This window comes from Sylvia atricapilla, chromosome 6 (genome assembly GCF_009819655.1).
Source record: "Sylvia atricapilla isolate bSylAtr1 chromosome 6, bSylAtr1.pri, whole genome shotgun sequence".
NCBI lineage: Eukaryota > Metazoa > Chordata > Aves > Passeriformes > Sylviidae > Sylvia > Sylvia atricapilla.
In genome coordinates this window covers 48095825-48118135 of record NC_089145.1, presented here as the reverse complement: position 1 = coordinate 48118135, position 22311 = coordinate 48095825, and positions in this window count along the sequence as shown.

Here is a 22311-nt window from a genome sequence, read left to right as displayed (position 1 = left end):
TATCTTTTAACATTACTGCATAATTAAAGTAATTTGTAGGATGTTATTACATCGGGGTTTTTTCTGATTTTTGAAGACTTTTGAAAAGAACCACAAATAACAGAAAAATAACACCATGTTAATTAACAGCATAAATTCAGAGTGAATTTAATGGCATTGTTTGCATTACTAATTCAAGCAGAATTTAGCCCTTAGGAAGTTATTTCATATGGCAGTTACGCTTGTCTCTGAAGTACCCAATACCAGCTGCCAGATTCTTATGGATGACTGGCAGGAGGTTTCTGTACTCTTGAAACCATGGGAAGAGGTATTGCACCAATGACCTTGAGAGTGGAAAAACAAGGCAGAACAGAAAGACCAGAAAAGGGAGATTAGCCCCAAGACAGTAATCAAAAAAATTAGAGACTTGAAGGATAAGGAAGGGTCAAACCAGTTAAATAAAATCTAGAGCTGAAGGCAACAGAAACCAAAGCCCAGGTTAAATCATCATTCCTCATGTCTCTGCTCTCTTCCTAGCACCAGTTAAAATCAAAACAATAATGAAGTTGTTTTTTATAAGTGATGTTTTATCTTTGGACACAAAGCTCTCAGGCCTGAATATTAGAGTACTGCTGAGCTTGTACCTATATTTTCAATCCATTGTGACTCTTTCAGGCCATAATGCTGAGTGAGTGATCCTTCAAAAGAGAGAGCAAGAGCAGTTATCACCTCATCTGCTTCCTTTTGTAACTGAGAAATTCAGCTGTATCTACACATTACTGAGTTCCACTGCAATTTGTAACGGGATAAAAGGACAGAAGGAAAATTTGTTTAGTATGAGGGAGGTGTTTTAGAGTGCTGGTTCTAGAGCATAGAAGGAACAAGTATTGTTTTCAGTGTTCTTAATTAAAGAGCCTTAATGCTTAGCTTGCCTGTTGCTTTAAGGCATTGCAATCATTGTGATGATTCCTCAATCTGTGTGGTAGATCTACACAGTCACAAGCCTAAAGAATTCTTTAAAAATTCAAGTAAGTTCTTCTAAAAGATTTTTCTTATTTCTTCTTGTTATGTACCTTCTACTTTGTGCAACACTGTAAATGCTGCTTCTTGAACAGGTACTTCCAGCTGTAATCTTTACTGAAGGAAATGTGATCCTTTTAGAACCTTATCTAGCTAAAGATTTTGAAGTCTTTAGGTAACACTAAATAAATAAATCTCTCAACATCTCACTTGCAGTACTATTATGAGTCCCACCTTTTAGCTGAGTAAATTGGGCCTGCCGTGTCCAACCTCAGACACCACAGCATTGAAAGGAGCGAGTGAAGAATAATGCCAGACTTCATCATGCCTTTCAACACTTCAACTTGCTTATTTCCAACTATTCTTTTGTCACCGCACCATACAACATTCCTCAGGCCAAGAAGGCTTATGGGGAACTTTGCTTTTAATATAGTGGAAATGAAAAAAAAACCAACCAAACAAAAAAAAAACCCAACCAAGCAAACAAACCAAAACACTGAAATTTGGGGATAAATATTTTGAGGCCGATATGTGAGCATTTCTAATAAAATTGCAATTTCACAAATAATTGTTCATCAAGTTCTTATTCAGTATGGAATGAAAGAGTTCTTCATAAGCTTCCTGTTTCCATGTTTTTCCTTAACATTTTGGGACAGAAACTGTTTGGGGATTTATGAGGACTTTTGGCGAGTCACAATCAGAGGAAATCCTACCATTTAGGATGAGTGAGTGGCTACATTCCTGAGACATGGATGTCCTAGCAAATGTTTGTCAGCTGCTGATTTTCAGGAACTGCCAGGACAGCTAATTTTCCTTACTCCAGCCTGTGTGAAACCACTGAAAATTAGTGGACCAAATGAAACAGGCCTGTGGACCCCTCAGGTGGAGCAAGATGTTTGCTTACTTAATAGCTTGAGAATTAATTTACCCAGATGCATGTAGCTACCGTAGAATGAGACCATCAACTTCACAGAAATGCAATTTCCTGCTCTTCCTCTTCTCACATCATCACTACAGGTCTCCCCTCTGTGATCTGGTATGTACACATCTAAGGGTATGAATTCTGAGTATGTGTTGAAAGCAAATATTAAATATATACATTTTTGATACTAAGATGACAAATTTAAAAAGAAACTATTTTAGAGGAGTGATCATCAAAGATGTGAATCTAGTTCTTGGCTTAATTTCTGAAGTCTACAGAACTTTTAGTTTTCTTCCTGTTATTAAAAGATAATACATTTTTGCTGCTATATGACTGTCTCGTTCCCCAAAAGATGCTTTTATCTTGCTAAGTAAATCTCTACAAAATCAACCTATTTCCTCAACCCATATTACTGCTTTTTCTGATCAAAATTTTTGGCCAGATAAGCTTTTTAAAAAGAAACAAAAAAAATAGCTCTGTATCCTCTTCCACCAAGCATCTTTTCTACAGGAAATGACAAAAATATTTCCACTCAATATCTTCACAAGTGAAATGATTTTTATATTCTGGTTCATTATTGCTCTCCAAATAAGATAAAGGATGCTTCTTAATAATTAAAAAAGGAAAACAACAACCAACCAACCAACCAAAGACAAAATAAAAAAAACCCCTACAAACCCACTCCAAAAGATTAAAAAGAAGGGCTTCTACGTGTATTTTAATCAGAATATGAAGGTCAAGAAGAGTATCCCATCCAATAAAAAATGCTGGAAAATTGGTAGTGGATGGGGAGAAAACTGGGAAAACTTTTTTGCCTGTGTTTAAAGGCAATGTCTTTTCCCACACCTATCAAGTGGCTGGACAGCAGGATGGGGACTGGGGAGAAAAGTGCTTCCCAATGTAAATGGCTCATGACCACCCAAGCAAACTTAAGGTATATAAGTCTGTGGGACCCAATAAAATGCATCCCAAAGTTCTGAGAGAATGAATGATGTAGTTGCCAAGGTGCTCTCCACGATATTTGAAAAGTCAGGTGAAGTCCAAGGTAACTGGACTTTGTACCCATTGTGCCTGTCTTTAAAAAGGAAAGGAAGGTGGACCCTGGGTACTACCCACCTGTTAGCATCACCTCTGTGCCTGGGGAAGATCACAGAACAGATCCTCCTGCACACTCTGCTAAGGCACATCAGGCACAGGGAGGTGATTTGGGACAGCCAGCAGAGCTTTACCAAGGGCAATTCCTGCCTCATCAGCCTGTGGTCTTCTATGATGGAGTGACTGCATCAGTGGGTGAGGGAAGGGTCAAAGATGTAATTTATCTGGACTTCCATAGAGCCTTTGACATGGTCCCCCACAACTTCTCTCTAAACTGGAGAGATTTGATGAATGGGCTGTTAGATGGATGAGAAATTAGCTGGACAGTCTGATCCAGAAGGTAATGGTCAATGGTTCAGAGTCCCAGTCGATCTCTGTGATGAGTGGTGTCCCTCAGGGATCTGTACTGGGACCAGTGTAATTTAATATCTTCATTAATGACATGGATGGAGGGATCGAGGGCACCCTCTGCAGATTTGCAGATGGCAGCAGAGAGTGGTGTGGTTGGCACACATGAAGAACAGAGTGTCATCCATGGGGACCTGGACAAGCTCGAGCAGTGGGCCCATGGGAATCTCATGTGGATGAAGTGCAAGGTGCTGCACATGGGTCAGGGCAACTCCTGGTATCAACACAGGCTGGAGATGAACAGATGGAGAGCAGCCCTGCTGAAAGGACTTGGGAATGCTGGTGGGCAAGAGGTAGGACACAAGACAGCAAAATGTGCTTGGAGCCCAGAAAGCCAATTGTGTCCTGGGCTGCATCCAGAGCACTGTGACCAGCAGGGTGAGGGAGAGGATTCCACTCCACTATTCTGCTCTTATGAGACTCTGATTTGGTGCCCAGCACAGGAAGGACACAGACCTGATGGAGCAAGCCCAGAGGAGATACACTGAGATCATTAGAGGGATGGAGAACTTCTCCAACAAGAAAAGGCTGATAGAACTGGAATTGATCAGGGTGACCAATTTATGGCCTTTCAGCACCTGAAAGGAGCCTACAGGAATGATGGAGAGAGATTATCTGCAAGAATATATAGTGACCGGAAAAAGAGGAACAGCTTCAAACTGAAAGAGAATAGGTTTTGTCTAGATGTAAGCAAAAAATTCTTTACTTGAGGATGGTGAAGCATTGGAACATGCTGCATACAGAAGCTGCAGATTCTCCATCCCTGGAAGTGTTCAGTGTCAGGGTGGATGAGGATTTGAGCAACTTGATCTAAAGAAAGATGTCCCTGATCCTTGGCAGGGGTGTTGGAACTAGATGATCTTTAAGGTATCTTCAAATCCAAGCCATTCTGATTCTGTGATATTTTTTACAGCTTTTGGATTCCAAAAAAATGATCCAAAACATGAAGAGATGCTAGTTCAAGTTTTGCAAGGACTAACTATACAGGATGCCAGATCCTGAGCTGCATCCATTCTAACGGAAGTATTTGTGCACTTTCCCATAAAACTGAGCACTATAGCTAGCCTCCTCCAAACACACTCCCCACACATCACTGCTTTGTCTCCTGGCTTCCTCAGTTTTGCTGCTTTATATTTTGCTTTTTTCTTAATGAATCAGATTCCTGAATCACCATCTAGTTATAACCACACAGTCTATCCATCATTCCCCCCCAAAGGCTGAGAATAAGGATGTGTCCACCAACTCAAGTGAAGAATGAGATATATGAGAGTTAAACTGTTTCAGTCTAAGCCCCTCTAGTGTGCTACCAGCCTGAAAAGAAAAAAAAGGAGAGAGGGAGAGACTGTTAAATTTTTCCAGTAATATGATGAGAAGAGAGAGAGACAGACAGAGAGAGTTCACTTGGTTAATTTTCTAGCCAGCAGCTACAACAGTGCTTCTATTAGGAGATATGAAAAGAGACAAAGAGATATAATAGTTATAGATTGGCTTTGTTGGCCAGAAGAAGTTCTAACTATGCTGGAGGGATGAGGAGGTACAGAGGCGTGCTCTCAAGGGATATTTTTTTACTTTAATATAATCATTTTGGTGCATCTCTAGCTGCACATTCACTTAACACTGACTGAAAAGAAAGGTTTTAACATATCACACTGTATGACCAGAAAGCTGAAATGAAAGCTGTAAAAATGCATTGACCTTGTGTAATTCTCCTTTGCATTGACTTTGTGAGATTCAGATTCAAATTTTGTTGACCTAATGTTTTGGCCAGAAACCTTCCTTCAACAGATGCAGTTGTTTCATCTTATCTTCAGTCTGTTTTTTCCTCTCATTAGAAAAGACTGGAAAATGCCAATTTGCTTTATAGTCTGTCCAGTCCATTGTCATTAGATCATTCTCAAACTTATTTGTCAAATCCCTTGTCCAAACCTTTCTTCTTGTACTACTGCATTCTGAACAAGAAACTGCACATCACTTGTCTCTTTCATTCATTCTTAAGCTGAAGTAGTACTGTCTCCCAAAGCACAAGCATTTGAGAGTTACACATTTTCGCATTTCTCATCCATGTTAAATACAAGATCATTTTGTTCCCCCTTACTGCCTTCCTCTTCTTCTGACTGCTTGCCTGGATAAAAATAAAAATGCCTTGAGCAAATCCTTTCATAACCTTATATATTGGGATGGTTAGACCAGAGCTCCTAACATGCGAGAACACATTTCCAGGAGTGGGTGGGTGTGTGCCTGAAAGCAAGAAACTAGACAGGACTGGGTGTCTTGAAAAAAAGCTCTGTGTTCATGAGCTAACTAAGATCCATTTGAAAAAAACCCTAAATTATTTGATTATATTTCCATGAGTATCTGGCCCTTGGAGAGAGAATCTCTTACAAATTTATGTGACATCCATTAAGCATTGCCTCAGATATTTTTCCTTCCTTCAGACATGCACACAGCACAGAAGGTGAGCTAATATAAATGGAAAACAGAAAGATGCAAACAAAAAGGAATTTATTTGTAGACATTTTTTTCTGAGATTTTCATGTGATTTTCTGCAAGTCAGAATTTTCCTGTGCCTCGGTTTACCCAGCTTTTAATTACAGTCATCTTCATACTGTAACAAGAGTGAGATTTTGCTAATTAGTTAAGTATGCCAAATACTGTGGTCATCTAAGACTTCATTGCTATGCTGCATAACTCAAAGAACTTCACAGTTACAGCCATTACAAAATTTAAATATTTCTAGATATGGGCTCCAAATGTTGTGCATTTTTAAGGTTAGGTCTACAGAGAGATTTGGGACAAATCAATCCAATTTTTAAGCATTTCAATAATCCTTAACATCTCACTCATCTGCTGCCAAAATCTGAGTCTTTAATTATATATACAGTGTTTAACTCCTTTGCTAGGAGCAATTGAACACTTCATCCAGCATGTCAGATAACCAAATGATTTAGGCAATGTTCTTGGACGAGGAAAAGAAAAATACCAAAAAAAGCTCCAAAGCCAAAAAACTTCAGTCTCTGCTCCAGATCATAAAATATAAAATTTCAAAACTGCTCCCAGACAAGGACTTAGATTGAAGGTGTATCTGTTTCTATGCACCATGCCTCTCAAGGAAAGCTTAACTCCAAGCCAGGTGCCCAGCTCCCTTGTGATTAAGCATCTCAAGAGACCCCTAGTTCCTGAGAGAAGAAATCAGCTTCCTCTTGTGTGAGGAGCAAATCACTTTGTGAGATGCCTAAAGTCTCCTGGCTTTAAAGGATTCATCTCTAGGTTCCATACTCCTTGCATTTCATGTATTGCCTGTGACACTGGGGACTGTGGATTTCACTAAGCTGTTAGACACCTAAAAATAGCATGTTGCATGACCTAGACCCTTTATGGGTCCAGCCCCCAGTTCACTACATATTCCCATGTTAAGACTAAGCTCATCCTCACGTACCTGGGCTCACTGCTAACAGCCTATGACATACAGCTGAGGTCATTCTAATTCCCTCTAGTACAAGGTAAGGGATACACATGCAGGAGGTAGTTCATTATGGTATTATAATCATGCCCTGCTCATACCCCAAAGTCATTCACTTCCATTAAAGGCCAGGAGAGCGCCTGTGAACTGAATCCCGAAATGAGTAAGTAGCACTGTTTGGGAAGAAGGTCGATGAGGTCATGGCAGTATTCATGGTGATGGCAGCCCTCATGAATTCAGCTATTATTTTTTATTTCATTGCCTTCCCAGAAATCTTCCTAAGCTTTAAATAATTACAACCTGCAACACTATTTGTTTAGGAATTTGTTTCATTTACCAACACACATTCCTATCATCCCTTCTTTTTTCTTATAATTCAAATATTTTGAATTATATGCAGGTTAAGCTGCTGGGCTAAGTGAGATTAGCAAAACAAGTGGTTCCAGGAGAATATCAGTTTTTACCACCAATGCAGTAACGACTGCAAGAATTGTCCAGTAAAATCATTAGCATTTTCTTCTTTAACTCAGGAAAAGACATATACATGCATCCTGAAGGATATTTCCTTGAGGTTATAAAAGAAGAAAAGACAATCTCCTGCGTAAGGAAATATTAGAAGCATTTTGACACTTACCCAGTTTTTGTGTGAGTGATTTGCACTGCATGAAACTTTTGCAGGATGTGCTGGGCAGAAGAATTGGTGGTTGTGTGCACCAATGGGTACTCCCAACTAGTCCTAAGTTGGGGACTAACTAGTCCCACTTCAGGTCACCAAGCAGAGAGATCCACCAAAGGAATGGCATAGTAAATCCGAACAGCCCTTACTCATCTGCTTAGGTTCAGTTCAGTCTATTTGACCAGGATATAAATTTGGGTAGATCACAATACTTTCCCTTGCTTTTCAAGGCCTAAAGAAGAAAAACAAACTGACCTTAAAATCAGATTTTCTGCTTTTGTTGTGAAAGATAAAGATAAGAAGAATTTTCTGAAAGGAGATATGTTTTTGGAAAGACTGTCCAACTTTCTACTGTCACTTATTCTTTCTTCACGAGACAATTACTAAAAACAAGGAATAAAGCAAATGAAGTAATTGAAATTGTTATTGACAGTTATAGCTGATAGTTGAAAATGGGAAAGTAAAAATAAAATATGTCACTTCCCTCCTGTAATAATACACATTTTTGAGTCACAAATCCATTTCAAATAGTCATTGATAGTTACAATTCAGTATTTCCCCAAGGAAATCTAGAAGGAAAATTCCTAGGTATGGAGGCCGTAAGAACATTGTACTGTTTAACTTAACTGTCAAATCTGTAGCTAGGAAGACAACAACATTCATTATTAAAAAAAAATAAAACAGTGACATACACGATCTGGTAAGAGCACCACAGGGAAACTTTGTGAAATGATGTAATGTGCAAGGTGAAAGGAACCTTACCCAAGGACACTGCAGAAGGAGACCTACCAGAAAGAGCCTCAAAGATTGATTTGGCCAATATTGATCAGATTAAATATCCAACAGTCAGAAGACCTTTTTTCTCAGATTCTAGACAACACTGCAGTCAAGCCTTGTGTTTAGTATATTTGTTTTATATGGCATTTATTGTTTATGGCTGTAAGTGGTCAAGACCTTAATTTTGTGTCTGGTGAAACCTGGTACAACACAGTGTCCTAACACTATGCTTGGGCACTTGCATAGTACCATCTGTTAAACAGAAATGTTCCCTGACAGCCTGCCATTTAACTATCAGACTAGTCCAACAATGCTTAACCCATGAGTTCTGACAATATTAACTGATATAATTAACTTATTAATATTATTGGCTTTACTATTACTCTACCACCCTCCATTCCCAATCATAAATAGATCCCCAATTTGCTGTGTACTGTAGAAACATTACATAAAATAACCTCCATAACTCTAGGCCATTACAAATGAAATAAGCAGAAATTACATAGGCATTGAAAATACTTAATTTGTCTCCCTAAAATGATGTAGTACTTTTTTGTCGCTGAAGCACCATCATTTGCCAACGGTAAACCAGAGTATTGATCAATATGACCCTACACAGTTAAGGGTATGATATTATCAGGGTTGCTCTAGTTGGAGGAAGCAGGTCCTGTTATACCAGCCCACTATTGCTGTTCTGTTCCCCATGTGTACCCCATTCTTTACTCATTTATCACAAGAGATACGAATTAACAGGCCAAACGCTAGATAAAACAGGAATGGAACGCATTAGGGCAAATTCACAAGTTCCAAGGAGCGCAACAAGATCGAGGCCAGTGTACTCCTCATTTTAAATCAAAACAAACCACAAAATGCTCCAACTTGCCTTTGTGAGAAAATAATTCTAGGTCATACAGTGATGCAAGTCAGAAACTCCAGACTGCCCCTAGCCTACTACAGCGTGAGTAGTAAGGGGAGCAAGTCATAACAGAAGTAAAAATGGAGCCCTTGTGTATGGTTTGATTCTTTGAGATTTTTTGGTTTTGGTTTAAATCCTTGCTTTGGGACACAGAAAAACAGTTTAGCATTCTGAAATCCTTCCTGCTGAAAACAGAGACAGGAAAAGGGAAACTTACATCTTTAATTACTATCCTATTGTTGGTAGAATTTATAAATTATGATATTGTTACCTGAGGGCTTGCTAACAGACTGCATCGTTTCTCCTCAGTCTGGCTCTAATCCCAGCTTCTATTTTTTCTTTTAAATCCTGGAATGCAGACAAAAAAAGGGTTTCCTTTCAATAAACCAACTGTCTGAACCCAGATTACTGTGCTGTGTCACTAAAATAAAGGATCTAGCATTAATCCCCTCAGCTTTCAAACAACAATATGAAACATTTACAGTATTTCCTATTCCCCAGGTAATGGAATTTATGTCATACAATGATCTTTATAAAATCAGAGTAGATCTCAGACTGGGCTTGAAACAATTGGTTTTCCTGGATATTGTACCCACAATTGGTTAGCTCTTTAAACTCTGGTTAGTAATTATCCAAGGTTTACTTTCTCAGCATTCAGTTAGATGGAAAATTAAAGACCAGGTTTTTATTACTTGAGAAATGTATTTTAATACCTACTTGTCTTAAGTCGCTTCCAGTGCCAGTGTTTTGATCAAAGAAAAAAGACCTAAACATGAACGAATGGAAATATTATCAGGAAAATAACTGGCTTTCAGTGGCAGGTGGACAAGTAAAAAAAAAACATTGTTTAGGAAGTCTCCTTCCAGTTCATTTTTTGGTGTCCTGTGTAGTCACCCATCCACATCGTGGTGGAATAAATTCCTCCCCAAAATGCAGTTGTACTGCTATGGATAACCTGCAGAAATCACCAGCCAATGAGCTGAAGGACTGTGCAGAGTATACAACTGTGGCTCCACTGTCAGAGCAGCTTGAAACTTTCCAGAGTCCTACAGGTCTCCTACTCTACAGGAGAAGCTTCACTTCAGCATGGATGGTGATTTTGGCCATCTATACAGTGGTTTTGGTTAGACAAAATGTATAAACCACATGTGCTTAAAGGCTTTCACACCTTTCACTCAGCAAACAACTCATTTCATTTGAACTCACTATAGGGGCAATACATCATGAATCAGCAGCTCTGCTGGAGATGTCTTCATTTGGGTGAATCCAAGCCAGTGACTCATAATCATTGAAGATGACATTGCTGCAAGCCTAATGTGCTAATTCCTGGATTGAGGCCAAATTCACTGTTGATTATTTCCACTCCTCTTGGGTGAAATGCCTACCTGGCTTTCAACCATAATCTTCATCATCTAGAACTCAGCACTCTCATTCCAGAAAATCTGCAGAAAAGCCTTTGGACAGCTTTTTTCTCAGGACAATGAACAGCATCATCAAACTTAATTCAGCAAATTGGTACAGCATAAAAAATAAGAGAAATAATTCTTCTAAATACATGCTGCAATTCTGCTCTGTACATAGAATGGAAAATGGAAAATACTACAGTTACAGAACCCTTTCTATTATTTGAAATAATTCTATGACACTATAAAAACTATGCAGTATTGCCCAGATTTTATGCTATGATCTTTGCTTTCCTGTATTCAAATTTTTAACTTGGATGAAATCAAACTTCTTTGAAAGTACTAAGCAACCAAATCAGTTAGACAGAAACAGAACCTCACATTTACAGCATCATTTGAAAATCAATGCAGAGGAAATTAACTCTATGACTTCACAATTAAAAAGACCAAACAGACTACTTCAGAAAAAGTTAGTCCCCTGGGGAAAAATGAATGTAACTGTCTCCAGCTATATAGAAGAACCAGACTTAGAAGACACAAAACACTGAAGGTTTTTTCTTCTTCTTTTTTATGGTCTTTGCTGCTACAAGCAGAGAGATGGGAATTTGAAATTCCCTGGGCCCCCGTGGAACTCAAATGTATCCATATTCCTGTAATGCAGTTTCTCTGTATAAATGTACTAACCTCCCACTAAGAAAATTAGCTCTTTAATCACTTGAATCCAAATAAAGCATTGTTATATCCTAAAGGCACTAAAGTTCTGCACTTTTAAGAGAGTGTCTGAACATTTCCCAAATACACTTAGAGTGGGAGAAGTACTTTTATTTAATTTTCTGTAATTAAAGAACAAGTCAGGTAGAAAACAAAGTTGTATTTGTGAGATTGCTTGCTAAAAGCAGAAGGTCTGCTTTCCACAATCCTTGTATTGTGTAAAAATCAAAAGCATCAGAAAGCATCAAGGAAAGAGGAAAAAAAAATACTAAAAACTCCCCAGTGCTATTTTCATGAAGGATACAATCTAGATTGAGACAGTAAAAGATACCTCATATTCTCTCTAAGTGCAGTTATTTATGGAACTTCGGGTTACAAGTTTAGTTTTTCATGTTTGCAATGAATGCCTGGATTTTTCACACAATAACCTGAATGAAATGGTTCCCTCACTCACAGTTATAATGCACTGACCACAGTGCAGCAATAAATTAGGCATGCAAAAGTGGAATGTAAAGGGAACAGCTTTGGAAGTCCTAAAGAGTACTGGGAAGGACTTGTAAGTCCTTCAATACCTAGAAGCCTCGTAGACCTTACCATCAAGCCATCTTCCTAACATCTCTCTTAAAATAAGCACCCTGCTCAGATAAGCGTACCATAGAGGATGTCCATTGTCCTGATATATTGATATAACACAAATATTGAAGAAACTGCCTTTTCTGATGGGTCCCTTGCAATTTTGGCCAGTGATGGAATTCTTCGCAGTCTACTGCTTTCAGCAGTTTTCCCCACTCCCAAGTTGACTTGATTCCCTTGGACTTCATGCTCAGGAGTTCTCTCCTTGCTCCTGAGAAAGAATATTTAATCTTTTGAGCCTGCTACATGAAAACCCCTCCCCTTTAAGTCAGTGGACACAAAGGATCCATGGAAGTTAGCTAATTCTGAGGCAGGCTGATCTCTGGCTGAATACCTGCACGTATACTGCCAAAGTTGCCTCAGCTCTGAACAGCTTGACAAGTTTGGTATGAATATACTTGGGATCAACATTTCAATACAGCATAATTAGTCTGTCAGGTGATTAATTCATTGTGCATATTAGACTATCCAAGCTGTCCTCATTAAGGCTGCATTTCACTAACTTGAAGCTTAATTTTTTAAGTATATGACTAGTATCCTTGAAATCTTGGTGCTCTTCACATACATAATTTCAAACGCATGCATAGGAGGTGTAATAAATAGATGTAATGGCTCTTTTATAGTAGGGTTTTTTAAACTATTTATTGTCGTTTCTTAATATTTATTTGCAGACTAGATTAAGTTACTTTTTTTTTTTTTTTTTTTTTTCCCAGCTACACTATACTTAGTGTCCTTGCTCTGCTATTTTTAGCCACTCATTTATAGTGCACTAGTGCTAGGACCCCTAATCAGGGATCAGGGTCTCATTCCACTCATTTCATGCTAGGTGTACAAACAGAACTTAGTTGCAGAGAGTTTTAATCTAAAGGCTACACATGTATATAGCCAGATTGTGAGCACAAGGCAACTATGAGAAAATGCACAATAGCTGTACTAAGAACAATATCAGCTCTCAGTCAGCAGAGCCAATGGTACATGACAGGCTGGTTTGCTACATGAGACTCCAAAGTTACACTTTTCTTACCTGGCACCTGCACTGCTGTCTTGAGCAGCATAATTTATAAATATCTCAGGCAGCATTTCCAGTGATAAGGATGCAAGGGTGGTACTTAACAGACCTCTTCAATTCTTAGTTCAGCTGTATAGCTGATAAATGCCACTGCACCTTAGTGTAATGCCAAAAAACTGGAACAGTCTTGGACTTATTTGGAAGTTGAGTGGCACATAACAGGCAATGTTTTTTGAGTGAGGCTCTTAAAGGCTACAGCAATATAAATATTTAGTGAGGATAAAAATAGCAAATGTAGATAGTATGTTCATGTGTCCTCACTGGAGTCTATTTAATTGTAGTCTACCACAGTAGACATAGACATATGCATCTCCAACCCATGGGATTTCACCTGATTTCAGAAAGGCTTGCATATCACATGAAAAATATCAAAAGGGGCTAGTTACACTGGGTGGAGGTTAATTGTCATACCTTATATCCACATCAAAAAAAAAAATACTAGCTTACATCTATGTATATAAAACTAGACATTAAGATCACATAAAGCAACCAGAAGGACTGTCCTTAGCTTCATAGGGGTCTGGATGGATAGATACCTTGAAGGAGCAGCTAGAAGTCATCAGCATGTATTACTCTCAAATGTTACAAAGTCACCAACGGTTGCGTATCAAACACAAAAGAATTAAGGTATAAATCGATATACGTATCACACTGACAAATATATGTGCTCAGAAGTACCTATTGCAATGTACATCTTCTCTTTCCTTAACTTCTAAAATTGGAGACTAATTTCTTTATCTTGTTTTAGTTAAACTTTCTCTACTGGTTCTGGCACTCATCAAAAATAAAAGAGCTGAATAGAAGGGGTGGAAATTCTAATTAGTCCCTGTCACAATTCATGCTGCTGTTGAAGGAATTCACAGTATGCAAAGCAGGTTCGAGCTACCCTAAGTGTCAAGCCCTGCTATGACAAAGAAATTGACAATACTTGGGTTAAAAGGCAAGAAAAACACACTATCTTTTCCACTTTACAGATAACATCTTTTTGCTTAGTCAGGCTTAATTTGCCCATTACAATGAGAAAAACAGAAGGGTAAAGGTGTATCTTCATAAGAAGTGACAGTAGGAGTACCAATAACATCATACATACCTTTACTCTATAGCAGAAGTATAGTCTTCTATATTCAGACTTAAAAAAAAAAAAGGTAACTAAATCAAACAGAACTGCGATGCAAGTTACTATAAACGCCACAGAAGTAAATACAACACAGTTAATTCCATGATAAATGACTGAGTGCTCTAGGCGTAGCATCATTTTCTGATACTGATTGGCTGCTGATATGAATCAAGAGTAGCTCAGGAATCCAAAGAGAACAAAAACCAGTAAAAATTAGGATTTTTCTAGTTACCATTTAATGATCTGTGTACATTTTGACTATAAATAATTTCCCGAAGAGCAGCTTGGTGCACATATTTTTGAGAAAAAACAATCTTTAATATATTCACTCAGGCATTATCCTTTCACTTAAAGTACTGCACAGAGCACTCTGGTTTTCATGAACTTTTGCTAAACTTTTATTGCTTACAACACTCAGTCAAAGGAAATGAGAAAAAAAGGCCTGACCATTTGCCTGATGTCGTTGTAGAGACAGCCACAACATTCAGAGTGCTTCAATAAAATTTCAGAGGGCTTCAAGTATCAGCACCTTGTTATCTAGAAGTCTCTCATATCTTTTCTCTGTAATCTCCCAAGGGCAGCTCCACACAGCTCTGGGTCTTCCTCTCCTTCCTTCCTCTCCTCTCCTTCCTTCCTTCCTTCCTTCCTTCCTCAGTTCTGGCTTGCTCCTTCCTATCCCTAGCATGGCCACCTAACCCTTTCTGTGCCTCACATGACCTCCTGTCCCTTCCTCCTCACGTGGAGGAGGGCAAGGCTCTTCCCACTCTAGGATCATTAACATAGCTGCAATATATTGGGGGCAAGATTGCCTTTAGCACTATCTCTGTCTGTGTCCTCACAACCTGTCTACCCACAGCCCAATTCTACATGGTCTGGGAGTGAGCAGGAAATTGTACTGGTAAATAAATATTTTCATCTGAGCCCAAGGTGTTATATTTTCCTGACCATTCATAGAATTTATTTAATTTCTGGAGTGAAAACTGCAAGTGACTTGGGAAATGATCCTTAGAAAGAATTTATGTTCACAACTTTGTCACCAGCAGCTGTAGTTACTCCTTACAACATTTTCTGGGATATATGTGTTATAACTGCATCACCACTGAGACTGCACATGATGACATCCTCCATTTTGGAAAGTGAGCATCTGGATTGCTGATTAGAGAACAAATTGGTAAGCTGAAAGACATTGCAATCTGTTACTCTTATATTTATATAAGCATTAAATCAACTATTGAATTTGAGCTTAATAATGGCTTCAGACAAACCACTGATTTTTTACAAAGGGACTTTGGGTGTCTTCCTGTTAGCTTGAATATTCTCAAATTCAAGACTCTGTATTGTCTGCCCCACAAAACTATTTCTTTTGGTTGACTTCACTATCAGCATCTTATCTCATTTGATCAGATCTACGAGGGAGACGTAAAACAGACTGGGACAAATTACAGTGATCTGAGGTGTATGCTGTGAAAGAAATCTGGACTGACACCCTCCCCACATCCCCCACAGACTTCAATATTATACTGAAAGAAGAGAGATGAATTCTTTGCACCAGATACTTCTACAGGTGCCACCCAGAGCACTGACAGTCCCTGGGTTAATTAATTAATAAATTAATTAATTACGGGGCTGCAAATTCTGCCACAACTATTTCCACTAACACCACTCTCTCTGGTGCACTGCTATCCAAGATAAACTGGACCATCAATACACTAACCAAAAATATCTTTATAGCCATTATTGTACAAAAAGCCAAGTGTTCATAAAAAATCAGGACGGATAAATTTTCCTAATAAGTGGCTAAAACATCCTCAGCATTTATAGAGGTATTTTGCTGCTCAAGGGTTTTCAATATGATGCTCTGATGATAGAAGAACCACACTTATCAAATATGAAGCTACTGTAAATTTACTATAATTGAATAATTTTCCTCTTAGCTTTGGTTCACTAAAACTGTAGCAAGGATCTCATCTCTAAGTGATCGTTCCACAGTCTGTTTCAATATATGTCATGTTAGACAAGGCTCATATATAGTATCATTTGAGATTACTAATTCCAAAGCCAAGGAACCTTGTAAAAGATCTGGATGATTGACCATAAAGTATGTAAGTATTTAGTCAAATTAAACTGTGATTAGGGTTTTCAGCTACACATTTAAACACACACACACACAAAAAAAAAAAAAAAAAAAAAAAAAAAAAGTTGGATATATCTTTGCTACCTTAGAGAAGTACTATCTATGAATTGAAATTTGTAAAACAAATTCCATGGAGACTTTTCAGGAAAAGGAATTAGAGAAACATTTGTAATATTCTAATATCTGTAATATAGAGAAATATTCACAATTTTCTGTGGCCACTTCTGTACAACAAAACATTTTCAAAGGTTTTTCCATCATTGGAAAAGAGAATGATGACTGCAGAATAACTCCATGAGATAGTTTGTTCTCCATGGATCTGGTGTTAATGTTGCAGAGGTTTTTAATCCTGTTCAATTTAATGAAAGGGAAGACCTTACTCTGTCTGTACCTGTTTGGCAAGACAGAATTGTGCCCAGGTTTTCCACAAATAACTGTCAGTTAAAACTAGAGCTGTCCTCACTCTCTATGATGTAAGATTCAAAAGAACCCAAGCATGCCAAGTAATCACCTAAAGACTCTGTGATCTCAGAGAGTTTTCAAGTGTGCTGTTGTTCTGCTTTTATATTCAGATTCTGATGGAACCTCAAAGCCAGAGGTTCCATCACACTAACATTACCCTCCTATCCCCCACCTCCTTTTTTTTTTTTTTTTTCTTCCAGGAGTGTTTTCTTGGTTTTGTTCATTTATTTGTTGAGATTTGTTTTTTGGATTTTTTTCTTTTGTCTCAATGTCCTTCTGTAAAAGAAATGGCACATAATGTTTTTGTTGTACTTCTGTCTGCTCATGTGGAATTCCCACATCTATAGCAAGTTATTTCTAATTTCAGAGGTAAGTGTAAATATTATATTGACCCTACATTCTGTCATACTTAAAGACATCAGTGAACAGGAAGGAAAAACTGTATCTGTCACAGGGAATCACTAGTTCTTCCAAATAACAAACCTAAGAGAACTACGAATGCAAGACTTAATCCATATCAGAAAAAGAACTCATAGAATGCCATTAAGCAATTAAATCTAATTTAATGCAATTTTTTTATAACAATCATTGGTTTTGTAATATTTAAGATCTGTCTGCAAAGAAATGTGCTAACAATTTATGGAAACTTCTTCAACCTAAATGAAAGCACTGGAAATAGTCTGCCAAAGGTCATTTCTGGTCTTCAGTTCCAAGACAAAAACTATTTGATGTGTTTTGAGTCATTGTGATATGTGCTCATATTTGGGGTGTAATAGTGAATATTTTGTCCAAAGATTCATTAGCAGTAGTGTTTGTGTTTTACCCAACTGCTCTTTAGAGTCTATTTTAACAGGGATAGTAAAAAACCAGTATGGAAACAACTTTTCTCCTTGCTGCCATTCATTGTCTGCCATTGTTTAGACAAAAAACAAGAGGACAGTAGAAACCATTAACTAGTAGCTTTTTTTCCAGGTGAATTTCTCAGCACAGGATGGAAAGAGGGGGGTAAAAATGTCAGAAAGGTTGTGTGATATGTACCTACATACTGTGTGAGCACTGTGTGTTCCCAAGAGGCCATTTTAGAAACTGAGGTATAAGGGCAGGAAAAGATTTCTTTTTTCTCCCAAACATACCCATACAACACATGGGATTCCTGCAACTGTCCAAAATGGATCTGCATTTCTAATATGAGTAGAAGTTATTGCAGAACAGCTCCTCAGATATTCACTTGGAGTTTTAAATTAATTCATTCTGAAGGTCTGCACATCCACTGGCATGAGAATTGACCAAAATCAGCAAATTCATGCTGAATATTTGGAAAATATTTGGAAAAGTCACTGCTGAACTGGTTAATAAGTGAATTAAAACAAAAAATAGTCGGAACGCATTTGCTTTTTCAGTTAGAAAAAATGACTCTGTTGAATCAAAGATCACAATTTAAATACTGAAATTCAATCCAGCTGTAATCATGATCATTCTTTCCTGTGCCAGATCTATAAACTTTAAATGTTTTCATACTCTTGGGATGCAAAGTACTTTATTGCTATTCTCCATCTCTTTTTATTTATCATAATCAGAATTGCTGTATTTAACTCCTTATCTATCCAGTCCTAGGGTTAAGTGAAGCCTATTCTGTTGCTAACGTTATCAGGTTGGACAAAGTACAGTGGAGTAGCAGAGAAAGTTCATTTACCAATTATGCCAACTGCCTTTTTATTAGATCGTAATTTTCTGACTGCTGTTCAGTGGTGTTAAGTAGTTCTCAGGGTATTTGCTTTGCTTTAAAAAAATATTTTTACATTTATCCATTAAAACGCTGCTTCTCATTTACTGCAGTTTTTTCTAGTTCATTCCTTGCCTTTTTTTTTTCTTTTTTTTTTTTCTTTTTAGTGTAAGAGGCTGGTTTTTAAGGAGGTTGTGGTGACCACTGATGCTGTTTCCATCAGAATCTTTCAGATCTTACAGCTGTGTTAACTCAGTGAAGCAGTCAGTCTTGTCTTAAGCAATTTTGATCTAATCAAGAACTATGCTCTAACACCTTTGGCTGCACTTGTATTTCTATCATGGCAACATTACGACTTTTTTTTTTCTTTTGAAATAGCACATATGCTACTATGCACTGAGAAAAGTCAGTAAAAAAGCAGCCAAAGGCCAAAATCTACTGCCAATGATGTTGCTGTAAAGCTGAAATCACAGCCATTCACTTCAGTAAAGCATTTCCAGATATACATTAAGGTACCTGAAAGCAGAATTAGGTGATACATGGACAACATCGTGATAGGATGTGAGGTCCCGCAGATAAGGCCGTTTCTCAGCACTTTTACTGCAGAGGGATAGGAATTCAGACTCTGCCAAAAAGGGCAAACCCAGCACATTAGCGAGTGCTAAGTTCTCTTCCCGTGCATCTTAGGAAAAATCTGAAGCAACCAAAGTGGCTGGATTTTTTTTCTCTGTAATTGGCAGGCCTAAAGGTTAGAGACTTCATACCAGATTTATCATTCCTAGCTTGGTAATGGTTGAAAAAGAATCAAAGCTTTTGGATTGTGGCTTTTGGGTTTTCCCCTGTATTCCCTCCTGAAAAACAGCAGGACAGACACTGACAGTGCAGAGCACACACTGCAGAGCTCCCATGACATTTGCATTTGGGGGACCTTGGAGCTCCTTATTCAGATCACTGTCTCTATTCTGAGAAATCTTGTGGTCAAATTCAAAAAGGAGCATAAGGGACTGACAGAAGACTCAGACAGAATAGGATGATTGGACTTGTGCTCCAGAAATTTCTCACATAGCACAGATGTGCCTCGCTTCAGAGACCTTGAGGCACTCAGCAGCATCTTCCACGTATATATCTATTTATCTATTTATATATCCCTCCAGATATTATCTAGGGAAGATTGCAGATACTAAGAGACTATCTCTTATGTGTCTCATATCCTTCCATCATCAACAAGTATCTCATTGTCTAACTTTAAAATTAGACTCTCTTGCTTAACTTTAAATCGTTTAAATCTTGGACTTAAATATATTTTAATGTATATGTTAGAATGCTTGCTGAATAAGTATATACATTTAAAATTTTCACAAACTGTAATCTACATAAATGACCACTTATGACAGAAAAAAAACACTTTTCATTAAATAGTAGATTTGCTTTAACTTACCTTGTTTTCAGTCCAGAGTTATGAAGCCAAGGAAGCAGAGAGTTTTCATATGAAACTGTTATAGCTTTTGCTGCCCACAGGATGAAAGACCTATGTTATATAATTTAGATGCACAAGCATAATTGCCCTTTATTTTCATTACAAAAAATCTTGAGAAAATGGCTTGATTTCTTTGTGTCTGTTTTTAAACTGATACACGTGCAAAACCAAAACATTTTCCCATTTTAAATGTTATATATATTTTAATTTCTGACTGCTCGTCATGTTCTGTAAGATCTTTAGAAAAGAGAAAGATTGTTAATGTATTATGTGTCTGTGTTATCAGATAACAAAATCTGACAGGAACCATGCAAGTAAATGCAAAGAAATTTCCAGTATGTCTACAAGGAAATGTCTTATATGTAATTGGATTTACATTCTTGGGAAGACTCTCAGATCAGGCCTAGGATTAGCCCCTCAAAACAGGGTGAAATAATATCATACTGGAGACTTTTGTTTTACCGCCTGCTGTTGCTAACTGATTAAATTTAAACTCTGTTTTTTAAAAAAAATTACTCCTCTCTGCACATTGAGTATCTGCTTCCATTGCAATAATAAAATAGAATCACAGAACGATTTTGATCAGAAGGGACCTACAGAGTTCATACAGAGTTCACCTGAGCCACCTTCAAAGCAAGGCTAACAGATGAGCTTTGAGGCCAGTTTTGTATAAGGTCAAAACAGTTCCAGGCTTAATTGTATATAACTGGTATCCTCTTTGATTCAATTAATTTTAATCTTCAAAATTTTTGAATACTTCTATTTCCATTCCTGGACCAAAGTCCAAACAAAAAATTTCTTTTGAATCATTTCATATGACCACATGACTATCATGAGAAAGCATTAAGGAAAGAAGAATGGATTTTTGGTACACATTTTAAGATTTTAAACACACATAGATTTTGCATTTCCTCAAGTGACCATCATGTTTAGGTAGAGATCAGTATAAAAATAAAATATGAAAATCTTTAAATCATCCTTATCAAAGATTGCAGATTAAAATTTGATTCTTCCACCAAGTGAAGTTGTAATATTCAGTTCCATTTCGATGTGGTGCTAAAGGGCCATTGAGAGAGGATACTATTCAGCAGTCTTGAGTATTTCAATTCTTGCACTGAAAAGGGTTAATTGCCTATTATATATAAAGTTTTTGAGAGAATGCCATTCTTCTGTGTCAAATCCTATTTTCATTGCATTCAACCTTATTTTAATGACATAGAACTGGACAAATGGGGAAAAACACCCATGGCACAATTTCTACCAATGAATATTTCAGCAGGTGCCTCTTGGCTAAAAGTCTAGATAAAAGCCTTGCTCCAGGCAAATTAAGAGTGGAAGAAAAGACTTCTAAGTACTGAGAGCTTATGAGAAAAGAACGAGCATAGAACCCCAGACATGATCCTTTCAATCAAAAATCTAGAGATCACAGCAAAAGGCAATTACAGTGGCTCCTCCCTTGTGTTGTAGTCTGTGTTTTGCTGCTGTGTACAGCAAAAGTTTCCAACTAGGTGAAATGCTTAGTCTCCTCTTTCACTTTAGACATTTAGTTATAGCAGTTAACAACATTTTTTCCTGTTTGTTAGAGGACAAAAACAGGACTATCTGTAAATATTGGGTATAGGCTTTTACCTTTAAACTCCTCTGAGATGGTTTATTCAGGAGACTACGGAAAGGATTGTGATGCTATAACACACTGACATTATAAAATAAATCCTGATAGGAGCTAAAAACTGGGCTTAAGCTGGCAAATGCATAGCCCTGGGTAGCCTTTCTTCTCTGGGATTTACTTTGAACTCTGGCTTTGAGAAGTTTCTGAGTGCTGCTGAAAAACACAAAAGTGGGATCAGAACTGGGGTAGCAAAGGAGAGCTGCCACAGAGAAGGGAGAGCTGAAAGGTGCATGAGTTACAGGTAGCAGGGCTCTAAGGAATAAAAAAAGGAAAAGGGATAGAAGTGTGTTCATAAAGCACCATAAATGGGGCAAAGCATGGTGAAGTTGGAAAAGCTGGGACATTCAGTAACAACTTGACAGTAAAACAAAAAAAAATCCAGTCATCAGCCCTAGGATTTCCCCTAGGCTTGCAGTGGTTCTGCAATTCTCTTCCTGTACCTTGTCTTGCAATGTAGTCCACAATTTTGAAGAGCATGATAAAACCACATGAGGCACAGCTGGGGTGGGCACATACTGCACCCAACTGTGACTCAGCTCTACAGATAGGATGGCACCTGCCTTCTTCTTGCCATTTGATATGCAGGCATTAACTCTTCCTATTGATTTCAAAGATGGCTCCATGGAGAAAAGCACAAATTGATGCAAACCAATGAACAGA